Source organism: Schistocerca cancellata, chromosome 6 (assembly GCF_023864275.1).
Source record: "Schistocerca cancellata isolate TAMUIC-IGC-003103 chromosome 6, iqSchCanc2.1, whole genome shotgun sequence".
In the NCBI taxonomy this organism is placed as follows: Eukaryota; Metazoa; Arthropoda; class Insecta; order Orthoptera; family Acrididae; genus Schistocerca; species Schistocerca cancellata.
In genome coordinates, this window is record NC_064631.1 from 207,789,344 (window position 1) to 207,811,936 (window position 22,593).

Genomic DNA, 22,593 nt, shown 5'->3' on the forward strand with positions numbered 1-22,593 from the left:
CTACAACACACTTGTAACTCAAATGTAACGTCAGTGTCGATATCTCGATAGAGCCTGACAAAGAGTGTATACATTTTTCTGGCGGACTCTGTATTTGTTTCCGGAATCTGCAAGCAAATATTTCTGCATAAGCTTCATTCTTGAATATTTCTGCAAGAAAAAAAAAACGATCCCACGTGATCTCTCGTTGGAGGTGTAGACCCGACTGTTGGAGACGGCTCCAAAAATGTTGTTGTTAGTGGTGGAATTTCCCAGGGAGAGAGGTCTATGTTTTCCCCAGAGCGAGGAAAAACATGGGTGGAGTGCGCTGCTCTGCTGCTCCACTGGCGGAAACAGGGCAGGTCGTGGTTGTCCCGGCCCCGCCGCCACTTCTGTTCGCGGCAACCTCGCTTCCCCTTTCGCTCACTCATCCCTTTACCCGCGTTTGATACCTGTAATCCAATTTAAACTTCAAGATGGATGGGACGAGAGGAATTAGTTACGGGAGATTTTCCTTTCAAACCGGATTACACCACGGTCAGTAATTAGTCTCTGGCGAGTGCTCAGAACGCGGCGCGACTAATGGGGTCGAGTCTCCCGGCCACATTTTGTAGGATTTCGTTCGTTCATCCTTTCGTTAATTTGCTCGATCGCTTTAGATCTCAGCAAAATTTAATGGTCTTCCAGCGCTCGAGCGCATCACTCCAGTGGAAAGTGGAGACAACTATGTAGATGTTCCATAGCAGACAAAGGATTTTTTGTGAGTGTAGAGCCTCATTCTCAAATTCCGTTGACTGGGTACGTATTTTTGATTGGGTACGTACGAGAGAGAGCGAATGATGTGAATTAATGGGGAGGTGTACCGATCTGTAACATCCTCTCTCGTGTTGATTCCGAGACAAGTATTGGAAACTACGTTATGAAGGGGCAATGATATGCCAAGTGGAGCACGGTAGCAAAAAGCAGTCAATTGAAGTTGTAAAGAAGCATTTTCCGTCTACCGGAAATAGTAAAGTTTGTTGTAAATGTAGTAAACCTACATGCAGCACCATTAAACTTCGATTTTAGAATAGATAACTAGTTTTCTTGAATTTACGAGTATCTAAGGAAAAGTAAAAATTACAAAGTACAACTACACAGTACAATAGAATTTAATAACAATTGGATTAAAGGTAGTAAAGCAAGTTAAGTTGCTGTACAGAGAATGAGAGGTAAATAGGACAACACAGGCAATTTGAATTAAGCCATCCAAATGGCTAGGTGGTAGTTACATAAAGATATCAGTACAAAGACGGCATGTACCACAGGAATAATGAATAATGTAGCTCAAAGTCTCAACATCATCATGATACCTTCGACCGCTGTAAGTGAGCGTAGATGGAAGGAAGAATCGGGCTGAACGTCCCATCCATACCGAGATAAGAGACGAAGCTTAATTTTGAGCTGAAGGAATATAAGCGTGGATGGACAGAAGTGAGATACTGATGTACTGAGATATAATGAGATCATTGTCAAGGTCGCCAAGGTTGTAGACATCGTGATAATGAATACCTCAGTAGGTAGTTTATTTGCAATGGGAACGACATCTCTAAAACGGGAAATCGCGAGGCTGAATCGGCAAGCATAGGTAATTGTGAAGAAGCCTTGGGTAACAAAAGAAATGCTTCAACTGATCAACGAAAGAAGGACATACGAGAAAAGTCAGGGAAAGAGAAGAATGCAACATTATTGATCACTTAGGAATCAAATAAATGGGAAGTATATGGAAGTCAAAGAGAAAACCTCCAGGAAAAACGTGAAGAAATCGAAAGAGAAATGTTTGTTGGAATGACTAATTTACTATATAGATAGGTCAAAATAACTCTCGACGAAATTAAAGGCAGGGCGCGTCACCATTATGAGTTGAACTAGAATCCCACTGTTAAACTCAGAAAAGAGAAGGAATAGCTGGAAACAATACTCGGAGGAGGACATGTCTGAAGACGTGATACAAGAAGAGAAAGGAGTCGATGCGGAAGACATATGAGATAACGTATTAGAGTCAGAACTAGATTGAGCATTGAGAGACTGGAGACCTACTGTAAAATAAAGCACAAGAGATAGGTAATTTTCTTCGGTATTCCTAAAATCAAGGGGTAAATAACAACCAAATGACTGTTCAAGTTTGTTTGTAGAATGTGATACCCCAGGAATTTAGGTAAAGTGAGTTGCATATAATCCCAAAAACAGTCCGGTTAGATAGTGTAAGAACTACCACAGAGTCAGTTTAACAGATCATGCATCAAAGCTGCTAATAACAATAACGCATTGATGAATGGAATGGCAAACTGAGAATCTGACAGAAACGATCAGTTTAGCTATCGATAAGGTAAAGGCTCCAGACAGGTATTTTCGAACTTGCGTTTGTTAATAGAAGCATGACTTACCAAGACACTGTCAACTTAGAAAAAGCTTTCAATTTGTGCAAGATCTTCAAAATTCTGAAAAAGTAGAAACGAACTATAGAAAGATACGGTAACATACAGTATGTAAGAGAACGAAGATGGAACTATATGAGTTGAAGAACGAAGTGCTCGCATTAAAAAGTTAGTAAGAGACAGGACCGCAGTTCTTTAGCCGTGAATTTCAGACTGTAGGTCGATGAAGCAGTGGTGGAATGAAAGAAACGTTCAAGTGAGGACTTAAAATTCAATGTGAAAGGATATCACCGCTAAGGTTCTCTTATGACATTGTCATCGTCGGTGAATGTGAGCAAGAATTACGGGACCAGTTGAATGGAATGAATACTAATGAGTAAAAAATATGGGTTTGTAGTAAACCGAAGAAATAATAAAGTAACGAGGAGAAACGAAAATCAGATTAGCGATCAACATTACATCAAAACAGCGAACCACGACGTAGGCGAGGAAATTATAATTCCTCCGGAGCACTTGATAGACGACCCTAGGATGTAATCGGAAGCAGACTGCACAGATGAAGAGGGCGTTACTGGAATGAAGTGGTGTACACGTCAAAAATGTCGACCTAAATCTCAGGAATGTATTTTTGGAGCACAGCATTGTATGGCAGAGAAACATAGACTGCGGGATACCCAGAAAAGAAGAGAACCGAAGCATTCGAGGTGTACTGCTATAGAAGAAAATTGAGAATAATCTAAGGAGCGAGGAGATTCTAGGCAGAACATATGTAAACGGCGACAAGAACAAGAGCAAGGTTATAGGACAGATGCGAAGACATCGGGAATAATATCCAAGACTCTACAGACAGCGCCCTCAGGGGCTCAGCAATCGTTTGCTGGATACAGGTTGGCGACTGGGAGACTGGTAAGCGCCGCCAGTCTTCTGTCACTATAAGCTCTGGGAATGCTTCAGGGATCACGGTGCAGCGCGGCGGTGGAGCGTTGTGTGTCACGGGGAGCTTTACGTCACCGCCCGGATCGCGAGAATGGTAACTTCATCTCGTTGTTTGCTGCGGGCTGACGAAATGCATGAATGTTGAGGTGAAACAGTCGTCTGCGGGCAACCTGTAGGGATTTTGTCACACCCCAGTTGTATAAGGCTCACCTACGCGCAGGACGATCTGTCAACGATGTCTCTCATTTCCCTAGATGCTCATGGAAGCGAGATAGATCATTCGAAATTTTATCTTACTCCTCCCAGCGTAAAGGATGGGCAGCTGTTAGATAACACTATTAAACAAGAGTGCTTATGTAGCCAGGAATTATTCAGAGTGCTGCCATTTAAATGAAGAGAAATCATGCTGCTGCGCAGAATGTGCTTTTAATAATCATTCGGAAAGAGGGTAGCTTTGAGAAGCTTTCGCCCTTCTATATCCGATAGGTTTTAGAGGGAATCTGGCTCTTTAAAATTGGCCAAGCGCTTGTGCAATGGGGCAATGTTAGTGGAAACTCCTAATTCCCAGCAAGCAGCGGAACCCCAAAAAACCAGACACCTCGAGGAGAATGCAATAGAAACCTTGAACTGTAGCAGAGGCGCTACAGCAGAGGCGTTGTGACTCAAAGGGATCTAGTTGATAATGAAAAGAATGGATTTGTACGTTGTAAAATCCGACTTCTTTTCCTTGACAGTCAGTAGCACGAACTTCTTTTTCAAACAATGAGCACATTTCCTCCGTCTAAGTGTGGGCCTTATGTCTCCAACCCAATGCGCTATTTCAAATCCCAGCGTTCTGGGCACACTGCTCTTCTGTGTCATGGAGAAACGACTTGTGGCAAGTGTGACCAGGCCGCCCACGAAGCAGTCAGCTGTTCATCTCCTTTGAAGTATTTCAATTGCTCTTGGGCTCACCCTGTCTGGTGTCGCGACTGCAGCGTACATCTTGAAGACCAGAAGAAGCAAGAGCTCAAGATTACCAAAGAAATCTCACATGGTGATGCCAAAATGGTTTTCTAAAACCATGCTGCCCCAAATATTCTCCACCTCCTTTGCTTCACCCAGAGCAGAAAGCCAATATTGCCACAAAAATTTAGGTTGCCAATGTCAGCACTAGTGCTTGCATTTGTCAATGCACTTGTGTTGCTGCAGTCATTTCAAATCCTGCCCCTCCCCCAGAACTGCAAGTGAGGGGTTCCTGTGCTTGTCAATAACACGCACCACTCCTGTGCTCTCTCTATGGGTACTGACCTATAAGCAGTAGCCATTGGCGGTTATATGGGTTAGAAAATGACTATCGGCTCACTGCATTTGCTTCCACTGGGTGTGATTGATTCTGAGGATCTCACAGTCCTTATTGGACAACACCCCTTCTCATTTCGATCACAGGGAGCTTCAAATCCCATAATGTATTATGAGGCTCAAACCGTACCTGCCATAGGGGACGAACCTTGCAAAACCTCATGAAGTCTCAGGAGCTGTGCATCCTCAATACACACCCACTCATTCCTCGCATGCTATTGGATCATTCTCATCCATCAGCCTCTCTTTCTGCTATCTCGCCTTTGCAGACTCAGCTCATTGGGAAGCAGCTGATGACCCTTCTGTTGACCTCTTTGCGTTGTGAACCCACCAACAGAATTGAGCATTACCTGAAAGAACCACCAAACTGGATGGTCAGCCGGGCTGCTCAGTTGTTTGAACACCACAACAGCATCCAGGAATGGTTAGACCATATTACATGAATGATCTCTCTTGCTGCTGACTTGTCCCTCCCAAAGTCCTCATGTAATCTGACATGTACCTCAATGGGCCGATGAGAGCCGTTTAGCAATCCAGGACAAGAGTATGGCTCAGACAACCTGTCAGCCTTTCGAGTCGAGAGAGCCAAGGCTCGACGCTTCGTTAATGAGAACAATGTCGTGGCAAGCTGTCCTAGACGCCACCAGTCAAACCACTTGTAAACGTATGGGAAGTAATCAGGAGGATTTCCAGTAAAAGCTGTCGTTTCCCAATAGTAGCAGTCCTAAAATGGGAGTGTCTTCAAACAATGACTGGATACATCGCTCAGACATCGACAGAGCTTGATCTGGCTTTTCGCCCCCAACGTGTGACTGTGGAAAGGAGATAGTTGGACTTCACAATTCTGAGGCCTCCAGTTACCGTTTCTCCATGTGGTAGCTGAAATCGGCACTGAGACGCGTGATACTGTAGCCAGGCACGAGCAAATCCTGTACTACATGCTTCGACATTCGACAGCATCTTCAAAGGACATTCTCCGCTAGTATTTCAATTTGATATCTCTCCCCAAAGCACCGCACATGTCATAGCACTTACCAGAGTGTCGCCTTAACGATATGTGAATGAGAGACTGGAGTGGAAGCTTAACCGCATTCAGTTCTAGTTGATAGAGATCAGGAAATTCCATAGTAGCTCTCAGTGTGGATTCCGGAGATTGCGGTCCACTGTCGGAAACGTGACTCTGCTAGAGGTAGCTATTGAAAAAGCTTTCCTAGGTGAACATCATCGCCTCATTTTCATTAATCAAGGCGTACAAGACTACTTAGAGACATTATTCTAGATGAACTTTAGCTATGGCCACCTCCACATATTCGTACGGTGCTTCCCGTCTGCGTGGTCTTCTTAGGTTCCACGTTGGTGCCAAACTGTCAGATGGTTATGAGCAGGTGGATGGTGTCCGTCAGGGCAGTGTTTTTAAGTGTTACCCTCTTTGCCATAGCCATAAACAATATCACGTGTATGGTGCACAGTCCCGAACAATTCGGCTTATTTGTGGACGATTGTACTGTTTTCTGGACCTCCTGCAGTAATGCAATAATGGCTTCCAATTTTCAACGTGTACTGCGAGGGTTATAGGAGTGTGCTGCAAAGACTGGTTGTCAGTTTTCTGCAGATGTGTGTGTGTGTGTGTGTGTGTGTGTGTGTGTGTGCCTGTGTGCTCATTTTAATCGTTCTCGTCGTATTGTCGTATTTCTAATTTACCTGACTTGCTTATTAGGAATGCCATTTTACATTCTGAAGAGTCAGTGAGGTTTCTGCCTATACACAATGAGGATATTAGGCTGGCAATTGGTCGTTACAAGGCCAGTCCCATGACCAGTCTCTGTGCTGAGGCTGGGAACTGCCACTCACCATTCAGTGGAAGCTCTACATCTACATTAATCTACATTTATACTCCGCAGGCCACCCAACGGTGTGTGGGAGGGGGCACTTTACGTGCCACTGTCATTACCTCCCTTCCCTGTTCCAGTCGCGTATGGTTCCTGGGAAGAACGACTGCCGGAAAGCCTTCCTGCACGCTTGAATCTCTCTAATTTTACGTTCGTGATCTCCTCGGGAGGTATAAGTAGGGGGAAGCAATGTATTCGATTCCTCATCCAGAAACGCACCCTCTCGAAACCTGTACTGCAAGCTACACCGTGATGCAGGGCGCCTCTCCTGCAGAATCTGCCACTTGAGTTGGCTAAACATCTCCGTAACGCGTACAAAATAACCCTGTGACGAAATTCGCCGCTCATCTTTGGATCTTCTTTATCTCCTCTGTCAATCCGACCTAGTACGGATCCCACATTGATCAGCAATACTCAAGTATTCCTCGCATGTCCGACTTTAGTTGCGCACCAAACTATTGCTCGTCCCCCACTGGAACGCCTTTTCTCGAAATGCTATTTGGGATCCACGTGCAGTATGTGCCGGAGTCACTTGCTGTGGAGCGGGTACAATCTCAAATCGAGGGTTGTAACTGCCTGCCAGCCTGGTTACTGCAGAGGCCCTGAGTAATTTTATATGTGGTGTACGACGAGGGAGATTTCAATCCTGTCAATTTTTAATACGCTATTTTACGACATTTTAACTGAGTACCACATCTCCACAGCTATCTTTACGGATAGTTCGGAACACAGGGTCTCCATTGGTTGCTCTGTTTCCCCTGATCGTGTCCTCCAGAACTGACTGTCTCGACGCAAAATTATCCGCGCCGTTGCAAGCACTGGAGCAGTTGAGATATACTTCCAGTGTTGAATTCCTTGTCTGTTCGGATTTTCTGAGTGTCCTTGATTCTGTGATCTTTCCAATTTGTCTCCAGAAATTCTAGAGATTTGTTCTTTAGGTGTTGGCAGGGTGACTTGATCAACCATGTTTTTTGAAAGTAGTCAGTCACCTTTCCCTGGGCCGTTGCTTTATCTTTAAATTAAAATGAACTGTCAAGATCGCAGTAATATTTCTTTATTAAAGGGTTTCCGCTAATATACAAGCCATCTTCAGAATTTTTTGCCCCTGCAAGGGTAGGAACAGTGAAGTTACTAACTGTACTGTTACATATGGTCTTAACATAAGTTACAGAAGAGCTGTAGTAAAGTTACAGACAACACTATAGTATGCGGCGGTAAAAGATATAGAGAAACGTTATAGCGTTTACCCCAGTGGTTGGTGCTAGCGTCTCCTCGGATTTCCCGTGTTACCACGATCGTACCGTGGCTGATGACTGTGGGGTCACGGGTTGCAAACTCTGCAATTAGCACGATCACTATAGCTTACGTCATCACCAGCCAATGGCAAACGCATCACAATAGTTGCATGCAATTTGCACAGTAAGTTCGCTTAGCCGACGTACTAGTACACAAGATGTTAAGACATTATCAAGCATAAGGGAAGTAGTCATTTATTTTAATATACAATAAACAAACCTACAAAACAACAGAAGGAGCAGTGTTGTAGATTAACATTGGTGTGAATGACAAACACATCGTTCTTACAATGGTTTGTTGATGATCTGATAAACAAGAGAGTGGTAATTATTTGCACATAGATATTGTATAAAGAGGTAAGTGGTAAAAGTATATTAAAATATACAGCCATTAAAACATATAAACGCCGTTTATGTTTACTTGGCAGTGCCCCCTGGTAGGAATATGAAACGACGCCTTTGCCTAGACAACGCCATGTGCGTACTGTAAAAGGACGAGGTTGTCATGGTCACGTAACGGCGGAAGCGGTAGTCAAGAATCTACGAACTACGCCTGCGGACGACGTACACGATCAAGACATCGATTGGGGTCGTTATCATCAAATACGTTTGTGCCGACGACTCAGAAATGAACACTGTCGATGAGTTACTTAGCATTTTCCTGTGCCATTGAGAGCTAATGTGGTGACACATCAACAACGAGAGCAGCTGCTATTGTCAAGGTGCCATAGTGACAGAGTAACAGCTCTGTGTGGACATTTCGTGGCATGGGCTTCTAGAGACTCGAACAAATATGACATTGTGTCGTTAGTAATATGATAAAAGGTTATACTAGTCTTAATAACATTAGGATACAGTAATGTTATTCCATTAATTTACAGGAATCAAGCCGGCCTTGTGGCCGAGCGGTTCTAGGCGCTTCAGACCAGAACCGCGCTGCTGCTGCGGCCGCAGGTCGAATCCTGCCTCGTGAATTGATGTTTGTGATGTCCTTAGGTTAGTTAGATTTAAGTAGTTCTAGGGGACTGATGGCCTCAGGTGTTAAGACCCATAGTGCTTAAAGCCATTTTTGAACAGGGATCGTTTTCGCGATGACGTAACTTCTTCAAGGCCGCGCGCAGGCCAGGACGTGCCTGACTGGCTTGGACATGTTCCAGATGGTTGCGTAACGTCGCGCCGCCAAGGGTATAAAAGACGTAGCGATAGAATTCTCATCACAGTCGATGCTACTAGTGTTGGCGGGAAACAGCATTTTGTTAACACTTTGTTGGCTATTTGGAGTATTGTTGAGTATTGTGTGTCTGAAGAGCCTTTTGCACAAGGTAATTTAACACATTTACATTGTTATTTAAAGTTGAAAGATCCAAAACTTTTAAATGAGGTTAGAAGTGGCCTCTAGTTTATGTTTGGCAGTATAAATGGAGTATTTGATGTCCAAAAATGTAGGAGTAGGAAAACAGCATTGATTTATACACTCCTGGAAATTGAAATAAGAACACCGTGAATTCATTGTCCCAGGAAGGGGAAACTTTATTGACACATTCCTGGGGTCAGATACATCACATGATCACACTGACAGAACCACAGGCACATAGACACAGGCAACAGAGCATGCACAATGTCGGCACTAGTACAGTTTATATCCACCTTTGGCAGCAATGCAGGCTGCTATTCTCCCATGGAGACGATCGTAGAGATGCTGGATGTAGTCCTGTGGAACGGCTTGCCATGCCATTTCCACCTGGCGCCTCAGTTGGACCAGCGTTCGTGCTGGACGTGCAGACCGCGTGAGACGACGCTTCATCCAGTCCCAAACATGCTCAATGGGGGACAGATCCGGAGATCTTGCTGGCCAGGGTATTTGACTTACACCTTCTGGAGCACGTTGGGTGGCACGGGATACATGCGGACGTGCATTGTCCTGTTGGAACAGCAAGTTCCCTTGCCTGTCTAGGAATGGTAGAACGATGGGTTCGATGACGGTTTGGATGTACCGTGCACTATTCAGTGTCCCCTCGACGATCACCAGTGGCGTACGGCCAGTGTAGGAGATCGCTCCCCACACCATGATGCCGGGTGTTGGCCCTGTGTGCCTCGGTCGTATGCAGTCCTGATTGTGGCGCTCACCTGCACGGTGCCAAACACGCATACGACCATCATTGGCAACAAGGCAGAAGCGACTCTCATCGCTGAAGACGACACGTCTCCATTCGTCCCTCCATTCACGCCTGTCGCGACACCACTGGAGGCGGGCTGCACGAGGTTGGGGCGTGAGCCGAAGACGGCCTAACGGTGTGCGGGACCGTAGCCCAGCATCATGGAGACGGTTGCGAATGGTCCTCGCCGATACCCCAGGAGCAACAGTGTCCCTAATTTGCTGGGAAGTGGCGGTGCGGTCCCCTACGGCACTGCGTAGGATCCTACGGTCTTGGCGTGCATCCGTGCGTCGCTGCGGTCCGGTCTCAGGTCGACGGGCACGTGCACCTTCCGCCGACCACTGGCGACGACATCGATGTACTGTGGAGACCTCACGCCCCACGTGTTGAGCAATTCGGCGGTACGTCCACCCGGCCTCCCGCATGCCCACTATACGCCCTCGCTCAAAGTCCGTCAACTGCACATACGGTTCACGTCCACGCTGTCGCGGCATGCTACCAGTGTTAAAGACTGCGATGGAGCTCCGTATGCCACGGCAAACTGGCTGACACTGACGGCGGCGGTGCACAAATGCTGCGCAGCTAACGCCATTCGACGGCCAACACCGCGGTTCCTGGTGTGTCCGCTGTGCCGTGCGTGTGATCATTGCTTGTACAGCCCTCTCGCAGTGTCCGGAGCAAGTATGGTGGGTCTGACACACCGGTGTCAATGTGTTCTTTTTTCCATTTCCAGGAGTGTATAACCAAGTATGATTCGGAGCCTATTTCAAATTGTAATGATTCTGCTCTGTCGTTTAACGTTCGCGTTCGTAGATGGGCGGAACGTACAAATGTCATTGATTACACTGATCCGTTTTTAGTTAATAATTGGTCACGGATCCGTTTTATTGAAAAATATTTTGAATCTTTTCAGGCGAACAAGCTCGTAGTCAGGTCTCTTTCCGAGTGCCATTTACAATATAATGGCTGGGCGGGCCGTGTGGTACGCTCTGCCGGAGTACCTCGGCGTAAATATAGTAGAAAAAATAGATTCAAATTTGTTACGTATTCAAAACCAGAGACTAGTGCAGATATATCGAAAGTAAAGTCATGGACAGATCTGGAAACACAATGTAAAGCAAAATACAAAATATTTCAAGGTGTCAATCCATTTTATATTGGTGTTCAAATTGCTGGTGACGAACCTGCGAAGGATGATGTTATTCAGAGTGAAGTGAAATATGTACATTTGTTGTAAGGAATAGAGTATACATGACATTTTGTAAATGAAAGGGTACGGTTACATTCTAAATAAAGGTTATTGTTTACAGCTAATGTCTGCGTTGGAATTTTTTTATGGCAACTGGGACCATATAAGAAATTACCCGGACGACCTGCGCCTCGCCTTCCTTGTTCCTACCAGTCAAGAATGCATCGATGAACTAGCTATTACTTTTTATGGCAACAAAATTAATTATTCAGCTGCTGTTATTGTACTTGAGGAGCTATGGTATTACAAGCCTAATTTGGATGAACTAATTAGACAATTTAGAGAAGCTTACAGGGGGTTTGTGTTTATGCCTAATGGAATAAGTTGTGCTCACAGGTATTACGACTTTAGACAGGGACGTTATAGGCCTTTATGGTATAATTATTAGAACCACAGTAAATAAAAACCTCAAAGTCCTGCTCAGACACACAGCCAAAGGCCTTCCTAGAAAATGGCCTCACGGGTCGTGAGGTCTCCTGATCAGGGTAGTAAATTATATAGGCTTGTTAACAAGATAGTTAACAAGATAGATAAGCGCCAGCATATTATAACTTGGAAGGACCAAAAGTGAACAATAAAATGAATACTATGTGAAATAAGAAGCTTGTTGATAACAAAGTGGCTTTTCCCTACAAGGGAGACATGATTAAGAGAGGTATAATAATTAATTTATATAAAACCAAGGTAGGGCAGGAGATATGGCATGAGTCGAAAATTAAAAGAGGGAAAGCAGGTTCCTTGGGTTCAAATTTCTCAAAGAGTTCAAAATATGCTTTCTCCTGAAAATTATATGTTCGTTAAGGAGAAGAAAAATCTCAAGTTCTTCCAAGGTATCTGACAGGAAGCCTATTTGAACCGTACGCAGGATTTACATATCGTGTTGTATGTGACATTCTGAATGGTTAGTACTCGTCAGATGTTGTCCAGATGCAGATTTTATGCGGTCTATACCCTCCATATGCCCTTTGAACCTGTTTGAAAAATCCTACCAGTCGGTCCATTATACACTCCTGGAAATGGAAAAAAGAACACATTGACACCGGTGTGTCAGACCCACCATACTTGCTCCGGACACTGCGTTAGGGCTGTCGCACGGCACAGCGGACACACCAGGAACCGCTGTGTTGGCCGTCGAATGGCGCTAGCTGCGTAGCATTTGTGCACCGCCGCCGTCAGTGTCAGCCAGTTTTCCGTGGCATACGGAGCTCCATCGCAGTCTTTAACACTGGTAGCATGCCGCGACAGCGTGGACGTGAACCGTATGTGCAGTTGACGGACTTTGAGCGAGGGCGTATAGTGGGCATGCGGGAGGCCGGGTGGACGTACCGCCGAATTGCTCAACACGTGGGGCGTGAGGTCTCCACAGTACATCGATGTTGTCACCAGTGGTCGGCGGAAGGTGCACGTGCCCGTCGACCTGGGACCGGACCGCAGCGACGCACGGATGCACGCCAAGACCGTAGGATCCTACGCAGTGCCGTAGGGGACCGCACCGCCACTTCCCAGAAAATTAGGGACACTGTTGCTCCTGGGGTATCGGCGAGGACCATTCGCAACCGTCTCCATGAAGCTGGGCTACGGTCCCGCACACCGTTAGGCCGTCTTCGGCTCACGTCCCAACATCGTGCAGCCCGCCTCCAGTGGTGTCGCGACAGGCGTGAATGGAGGGACGAATGGAGACGTGTCGTCTTCAGCGATGAGAGTCGCTTCTGCCTTGTTGCCAATGATGGTCGTATGCGTGTTTGGCGCCTTGCAGGTGAGCGCCACAATCAGGACTGTATACGACCGAGGCACACAGGGCCAACACCCGGCATCATGGTGTGGGGAGCGATCTCCTACACTGGCCGTACACCACTGGTGATCGTCGAGGGGACACTGAATAGTGCACGGTACATCCAAACCGTCATCGAACCCATCGTTCTACCATTCCTAGACCGGCAAGGGAACTTGCTGTTCCAACAGGACAATGCACGTCCGCATGTATCCCGTGCTCTAGAAGGTGTAAGTCAAATACCCTGGCCAGCAAGATCTCCGGATCTGTCCCCCAGTGAGCATGTTTGGGACTGGATGAAGCGTCGCCTCACGCGGTCTGCACGTCCAGCACGAACGCTGGTCCAACTGAGGCGCCAGGTGGAAATGGCATGGCAAGCCGTTCCACAGGACTACATCCAGCATCTCTACGATCGTCTCCATGGGAGAATAGCAGCCTGCATTGCTGCGAAAGGTGGATATACACTGTACTAGTGCCGACATTGTGCATGCTCTGTTGCCTGTGTCTATGTGCCTGCGGTTCTGTCAGTGTGATCATGTGATGTATCTGACCCCAGGAATGTGTCAATAAAGTTTCCCCTTCCTGGGACAATGAATTCAAGGTGTTCTAATTTCAATTTCCAGGAGTGTATATCTTATGGCGATCCCTGCATGTTAATTTGTTTATCCCAAATCTTGAGGATCGATATCTTGATTTTCCGACAGGGTGTGTTAGTTTATCTGGAAGTACGTTTTTTTGTAGAAGAAGCTAGCGTTATGTCAGTATTTTTGAATAACCTATTTATCCGATCAGACGCAATTTCCACATACAGCATTTGTGAGAATTACTTTTTTGTAGTTGCCTGCAGTTGTTGCAACTGTTTCTTCTGAAAAATAGTGTCAACCATTTCAGTGTCATAACCATTAGCTGCTGCAATTTGTTTGAGAACAGAAATTTCTCTTTATATTTGATCTGATGAGAGAGGTAGCTTACTCATTCTATTCAACACTGAACAGAAAAAAAGCACTTTTATAATTGTTTGGACGACATGACTTAAGCTTTCTGCATACGGCAAATGTCTGTTGCCCTTCATTATTGGAAATTGTTAAATCCAGAAAGATAATTTTTTTGTTTATGTTCGTTTGTAAAATCCAAGGTTAGGATGCCTATTATTTAACGTATCAGTGATATGATTAAGTTCTTCGTTAGAACCATGAAGTAAAAGTGTATCATCCACATAAATTTTATAATAGATGACTTTTTCAAAAATTTGTGGACTGTCTCTATAAAATAAAATTTCAATGTGATTCACAAAAATGTCGGCAGTGGCACAAGCCAAGGAGTTTCCCATAGTTAGGCCATCATTCTGTAGAAATATTAAGTCTTTAAAAGAAAAGTAATTAAAATCCAAGGATCTCTCCAGAAGCTCAGTGATCTCAGAATTTTCATCAGGATTAACCAGCTCTGATGATGATAATCGTTTCAGCTAATGGAATATTTGTATGCAGATTTTTTATGTCAAACGAAGCAAAGCGTGCATCTGGAGGGACTGGAACATTATATATACTTGCTATTAGTTCATAATCGCTTTTAATGGAGAAACTTCGTTCGAAAATATAGAATTCTTTTAAAAGCTCATTCAACTTTCAATTGGACACTGGACAACCCGTGTTGTTCACTACTGGATGAAGGAGCCAACCTTGTTTATGAAGCTTTATCTGGGCCCTAAGTTTTGGCATCTGTGGATTCATCATTTTTAGGTGATGCTTTTCTTTTGGCGATAATAAGTCTTCACTTTTATCAATTAGTTTCCTAATCTTTACTGCGAATTTTGGATTCATTGATATTATATTCTCGGATATATGTTGTGAATTTCGATATATAGTCACCTTCAGTAATTATAACTAGAGCTTGCCTTTATCCACTTTCGTTATTATCGATTGATATATAGTAAATTTGTCACTGACTGCTTTAACAAGTGCTATCTTTGGCTTTCCTACACTTTTTTCCATTTCTTTTTCTAAAATTTCCTTTGCTTTAAGAGATACCCTGTAGGTATTATGTTTAAGCTCAGCTCTTTGTGCTGCAACTCTTAAGTCATCAACAATGCGTCTAGTATTCGTATCACTTAGAACAGGGGGAAGATTATATCTCATACTTTTGTTGAGAAGGTAAATTTCAGAGGCAGAGATTTGAATGTTGGTTAAATTAACACATTGTGGAAAAAAAGTTATGGTGCTGTTGAGATAATTCAGTGGGTGAATTTAACTGTTCACTAATAAGAACATTAAATTTATTTTCAGGAGTAATATCAATGGCTTTACGCGTATAATCTATTTTCTGATCTAGTAAATTGAGGACAGTAGAAAACATAAGAGAAGATATAGATTTACTTAATGAGAGGTGTAATTTATACATCCTGAGATCGAAAAATTTTACTGTTTAAAGGCAAATGCCAATTTCATATTTGATCCAAAGGTTGCTGCTTTTCCTTTGCATAATTTTATTGACACTAGATCTGATGTTAATTATTCCTTTTTGCATAATTTGGTATAATTTTTAAATTGAAGGACTGTTTGTTAAAATGAATTTTGGAGTTTATCACGATTTTTGTTGTGATGTTCCTAATCGTCTTTAGATCTCCAAATACGTGACTCAGTGTTCATAAATTTTGACAATATAGTCTGCGGAGAGCAGCGGCCTGATGTTATATTTAAGTTAAAATGAACAGTGGAGATCACAATAATAATTATTTATTAACCGTTTTCGGCTTATATACAAGCAATCTTCAGAATTTTTTGGCTCTGCAAGGATAGGAACAGCAAAGTTACAAACTGTACTATTACATATGTTCTTAAAATAAGTTACTGAAACGCAGTAGTAAAAATTACAGGCAGCACAATTGTATGTGGCGCTTACCACTGTGGTTGGTGCTGTCGGCTCCTCGGATTACTCGTGATTCCACGATCGTACACCGACTGATGGCTGTGGGGCCATAGGTTAAATAGTGTGCATTTCGCGCGCCGACTGTCGTTTAGGTCATCACCAGCCAATAACAAACGCTTCACAAGAGCAGTATGCAATTTTTCTCAGAACGTTCGCGTAGCCCACGTACTTCCTCTGTCATTTTACGTCTTGTTTTATCCCAAGTGTAGCACCTTTCTGTATATCTCCTTTCTTTCGCGGTGTGTGATGTGCAGTGATTGTGTGGGTCAACGTGACTGACGTAGGAGTCAGCGAGTGAGTGCATGTGTGAGTGAGGAGTGAATGGGCCAACTATTGTAGCTCTTTCCTCCTTTTTCTTTTCCCTTAAAAAGAAAAGAATTGCAGTGTTACTGAAGACTGTTTACAACCGAATGGACTTTTACGCCAATGAAGAATGATATTCTCTGTAGACTTATTGAAGCCTGGAAGATGTGGAAACCACTGACAAGAAAGAGGCACGATCCCACAAGATATGAATTGAGGAATGAAGAAATAACTTTCATGGTACTAGGAGTTGTAGAGGGTAAGGTTTTAAGAGAAGGCAGAGGTTGTCAAACATCCAACAAATAACTTATAACGCTAGGTGCAAGTGAGACTGTGAGATGAGGAGGTTGCCCCAAGAGAAGTAGTTATGGCAGTTCGCCAACAATAGGAAGGACATCAAGCACACCAACTCAAAAGACGTCCCATAAGTCACCACAAACGATTGAAGGAAATCGGGGAAAACTGATGTATGGGTTGCGAGAAGGAGATTTGAACCACATTCTTCCGAAGAATGAATCCAGTCTCGTATCACACCGACTGATCGTTCAGTGGTGAGAGCAGAAACGGCAATTAATTCAATAATTTTTTAAACTATGTCATGTTCACCAACACCTGCAATATTTATTATATTTTCCTCAAGCATATTTTCGATATTAAGTCACTTTGTACTGGTTAACGTGCTGAAAACACAGTGGTTGGAATAATTCGTGATGGCTGCGCGATGTTTCGTGTCAGGTTGTTGAACGGGCTTGTTGAAAAATGGGGATTTGTAGCGAAAAGAGTGGGGAATAATACGGTGTAATGTAATCCTGAATGAAGCCAACCTGTTTTCAGAAAGAAAATGTATTGCATTACTTAATGTACGTCCCTCTCGTAATTTCTAATTTGCGATGAACTATTTGAATTCGTAAGATTGAAAAGTCCCCTTAGAAAAATTATTAAATTACTGTGCTGGTAAACCCGTTTCGTTATTTGAATTTCAAACAACTGAGCAGAACTGAACGTACTGACATTTCGCTCTTTACTTATGCTGATCAACACTAAACTGACACACAATATTTTTTGCGCAACGCAATCTGACTTTCAAAAATCCCTACAAAAGAATGGCCCTGACTAACAGTAACCTATACCTTTCATGAATCACTTACCTCACAAGAATCTTCGTTACTCGAACTACTGGAATACAGCGAGCGCCACTACTGCCAGCTAAATAAAAGATTCTAACTACTGAAGGCACTAACTACTGATAGGCATAGTTAGCAAATGAAAGATTTTGATGAAGAACAAACAATGTATTTACCTTAATAGTGTTCAAAAGTCATAATACATATATCAGTTCATGACATCCAGTCTTAGAAATTTACTGTCTCTGATCATCCGCTCTCAAAACTCCGCCATCTCTCTCCCCACATACACCACTGCTGGCGACTCACCTCCAACTGTGCAACGGTACGCGCTGTCAACAGCTAACTGACCAACACTACAATAGCAATTTCCAACAATGCAAACAAGCCACAGACTGCACACAGCACAGTCAGTGATTTTCATATAGAGCAGTACATGGCGTTACCAACATAAAACCTAAACAGCCTACTTACAAGATAACGTATAAGTTTATTAAAAAATGTGTACGGCAATCGCGCAGTCAACGGCTGCAGTTGGCTCGTTTATGCCGTCAGCACTGTGACCAATGCTGCTCAGGAAGAGTGGAGTGCTTGGCTGCTCCGATTCTCAGAGGAAGACTGGACTGCAATTCCTCTCCATACAATCTCACATCTTAATTAGAGTGTTCCCGACTGAGTGCAAGCCGTCATAGATGTTGATACCCACTAGCAGCTGCCCGGATACTTTTGACCTCTTGCGTATATTACTTTTCAGCACTTTTCTACAAGAAATAAGTTGCTTTAAACAATTTATTGCCATTCGAGGATAATGCTAAATACATAGTAGCGACGCGTTTTAGTTGCTGTTTCCTACGAAGAGACCTTGTAAATGGTGTCTTGAAAAAAACACTGACCATAGGAACTCATGTCCGGAAATAACATCCACCGACACAAAGGAACGTAGCAGTTATAACGGTCAACGACTAACTTTAGGTCATCCTTTCTTACCCCTGCCTGTAAAGGTGAATTTTTTCGATGACGAGCTTTGAAATGATATTCTTAAAGACGCAGACACGCGCTATTCCATCTAACGCAGTTAATTTTGTTAGTCCCATAGCGATAAGTTCCACTTGTAGCGCGTCAATGGACATACGTTTACTGTCGAAGGCGTGGCTCAAACAAACATCGACCCCTACACCTTCGACACTTTCGTGACGTTGCATGACGTTTCCGGACGAGGTCTCCTATCCCCACTTCGCTCCTCAAGCCATATTCTACAACCTCTTGAAGTTTACCAGGTATTGTCTTTTTACAACATCTGTAAGCCAGCAGGTGAAGGTTCTAGATGCTACCGAGCTATTGCCCGCAGCCAGTGACGTCACTAGATGTCATTTTTAAGAATCATCTGATTTGCGCAGTCGTTTGTCAACACTTAGCGCCATTTTGCAAATTATGAATGCTACTTCTTTAAATTGCATCCAAGTCCTTAATGGTGCACCTCGTCACCACAAAGAAAACGTGGAAGTACCGGATACGGGGCAGTCAGTATAGCATACCTTTCGGTCGGCCAACTATAGTGGCGCGAGAAGTTACATGTAGTGAGATACGTCAAACAGAGTGGAGAGTAGAATGACATACGAACAAGAAAGAAACATATTACGAAGTGTAAAAGAGAAAGTGAAGGAGTCGGTTGAGAGCAAAGTAATTTTCGTCTAATTTGTCATGATTTGTGGAGTATTTTCCCCCTTTTGACGACATATGCTGCTTCTTTGTGCGCTTATTCTGAAACAAATTAGCACAGTGCATTAGAGTAACAACACTTAAGTTTGTCGGTATGGCACGTCTCTGAATCAACTGTGCTACTCCAGTATGCAGAGGAACACCACGAACTACTTCAGGGTGAGAACTTGCTAAACAATTACCGGCAGAGGCGAGATTCCTCACCGCAACGATGAAGTTTCGTAGTCGCCCCTTTGTGTTCTGCGAGTTACCGTGCAGCACGTGACTTGCTTCAGAGTAGCGTGTATCAGATGTTGTTCTCTATCTATCCAAAGGACAAGCGTGTTATGAAGTCGAGATGCCAGTTTCTTGGTACCAAATGATAAATACTTTGGAAGCCTAAACATACTGCAAAATGGAACCAGAACAAAATATACATCTGGAAGAATATAAACATTGACAGGTGCATCTTATCAAACAAACATTTAATTTGCGTTTCAAAGCTAAATACTGTTTATAACATCGTCTGATGACGTCAGATGACAAACCTTATTTAGATGTGATTTGTTATAGTCATAGAAATTACGTCTATATTGCATCTGTCATTTATTCCTGCAGCGTTGTGTTACCACAAAGATTGAAAATAGACTGTATATCACCAAAACACGTCAGCCGGCCGCGGTGGCCATGCGGTTCTAGGCGCTTCAGTCCGGAACCGTGAGGCTGCTACGGTCGCAGGTTCGAATCCTGCCTCTCGCATGGATGTGTGTGATATCCTTAGGTTAGTTAGGTTTAAGTAGTTCTGAGTTCTAGATACTGATGACCTCAGATGTTAAGTCCCATAGTGCTCAGAGCCATTTGAACCATTTGAACCAAGACACGAAACAATTTTGTGGTATCCTATGATTCGAAGTAGCAGCAACAAATCAGCTAATAACGCAAAGGGAAAATGCTCTTTTCCATGTGGTTTTGGAGCCTTCACAACATGGCTTGACACGAACAGCGATTCTTTCAGCCATATAGAAATACTATCTAGTTAAAAAAAGGAAAATATTTCCACTCTTATAACACTAGCCACAATTACTCAACAGTAACTCTGTCGGAACATTTGAAAGAGCACTTTTGCAAGATAACATCCAGGCGATCTGCAGTGATCGTTTTGCATCTGTACAGCAAAAGGCATCACCAAATTCCTAGTTCTGTTGCTGCTTTCTCTTTGTATGAGAGCAAGTTCAAATGGCTGTTAAAATAAACACTTGTCACGTATAAATTATGTTCAGGCAGCTGCATATGCTCTAAGAGAGCAAATGCTGGAAAGAAATGGACTTTGCGGCCATTTAAGGGCATTTCTTCCCACTGGCTTCCGATGCTAGTCCCACTATGGAGAGAGGCAGTGGTCATCTCCACAAATCAAAGATCATCTGCTGCCACTGACGTGTGTGAATCGATGGCACCAAGCCGAGTTATGTGGTAGCGTAGGTATTCCGGTTCCATGACAGTCTCTTTATTTCTAGGTAGCACGTACAAAGAACTTCCTCAGACGTACTTGTTGGATGTGCTCTGTCGTCTCAACGTTGTTCGTCCTCCATGGCCCCTTTTGTACGGCGGATAATATCGTTTCATGTCGTAATCCATGCCCAGTCACCCCATTTGTTCTGTTAGTTACGGTTGTGCAAGGGATGGTGGCAAGGTAGCTCAGCGTATTTGGTCAGGGAACCGATCACACTCTGGAAGAAAAAAAGAAATTTTCATGCACAGAATTGTGCGAAAACCCCATAGGACTACTGAAGAGAAACGACGAAGAAGCAGCGAAAACCCCATAGGACTACTGAAGAGAAACGACGAAGAAGCAGGCAGACATACAAAAAGAAGAACAGCAAAAGGTGTAGCGTGTTCCACGAGTAAACAAAAAGCCTTGCGAGCCGAACTCTAACACAGACATTGCTTCGCTGTTGAATAAAAATTAAATTGAATAAAAATTAAATGATGATCTAACATTTCCAGTCTAAGGAGTAATTCATTCTACCGATTGTCTCGCCAAATACGTTGGAGGATCATACAGACTTTTCGGGAAATGTCTTGCCTATTGGGGTTGGAAACTGTCCTAAGAGGCGACAAAATCTGCAACGGTCAAAGGGAAGAGGGTGCAGGCGGAAATGGAACCACTGTATTAAAGTGACATAATCTGTATCAACAGGACAAGCGTTCCGCAACTGAATGTATTGTGATGGTATCTCAATTGGAAAAAGACTCTGACTTTGTCTTTCATTCGGATCCCCGGAAGGGGAGAGCCAAGGGGGAGGCAACCATGAGAAGCAGACTAACTAACGAAAGAACTACATTCTACGAGTTGACGCATGGAATGTGAGAAGTGTAGGAAAGCTACAAATACAGAAAATGGAAATGCAGAGACTCAAGTTAGAAATAAGGGCGTCAGATTAGTGAAATGAAAAGAAAAATGAGAATTTCTGGTATGTACTGTAAAGCAACAGCAGCAGCAAATGGTGTTACGGAAGTCTTGTGAGAACCCATTGTTAGCGAACGACGAGTTATTTTTGTTTTTTGCGTTAAATCTCCAACTCCAAATGTGAAAAATATTTAAGAAATAGGTTATAGACCAATTTTCAACTGGATTACACATAAAAGAAAACATTGCATAGCAACCTGGTTATATGTATACCTCTTACTACAAAGTAGCAGTGTCTACGTTGATCTGAGTATTTTCACAAAAAGTCAAAAAAAAATAGAACATTCGGTCTTTGCAGTATAATGTATCTCGCAGTTACCGCAGTTCAATTTATATACACCGGACCCGCCGTTCTTACACTGTTTTCTGTCGCCCATGTGATGGCGCGGTCTCGATGTCAGTGTATTGGTTTTTCTGAAAGCTAGTTGGACATCACAGTTGCGGGAATCGTATTCTGTTTTATCTGAAACATTTCCTTTGTTGAATATTGTAAGATATTTAGTTCCAGCTTTACTTTTATTCTGTGCACGTCCTGTATCATTCGTCTGTGGTTTTCCCTATTTTGTTGTCTATTTTAATTTCTGTATTATCACATTACTAATTTGCGGAGGCTATTTGTTTAGGAATTGCTAGTTCTTTCTCTACATTCCATTGTTCAGCTGGATGTGTGGAGTGTCTGTATCATTGTATACAAGAATGCCATATACATCGTTGTGCAAGATCCGAGGGGGCTTTGATAATATCATGCCAGCTGGTTTTCTACAATTGTGTATACCGTTCTGTTTTGTAATGGTCAGTTCTAGGAAATTAAGTGATTTATTTTCTTACGTTTCCAGTGACAATTTGATGTTGGGATGCATGTTATTAAATGATTACATATAATTTTGTGTATCTCTTGCGGTAACATTGAATAGGACAGGCACGTCATCTACATACTATTTCTAACTAATAGCACTGGTCCGCGGTGGATTTTTTGCAGAAACCAATGTAAACGGTCTTCATAGATTTCTACGCCCTGAACACGAATATGATGATGAAAATTG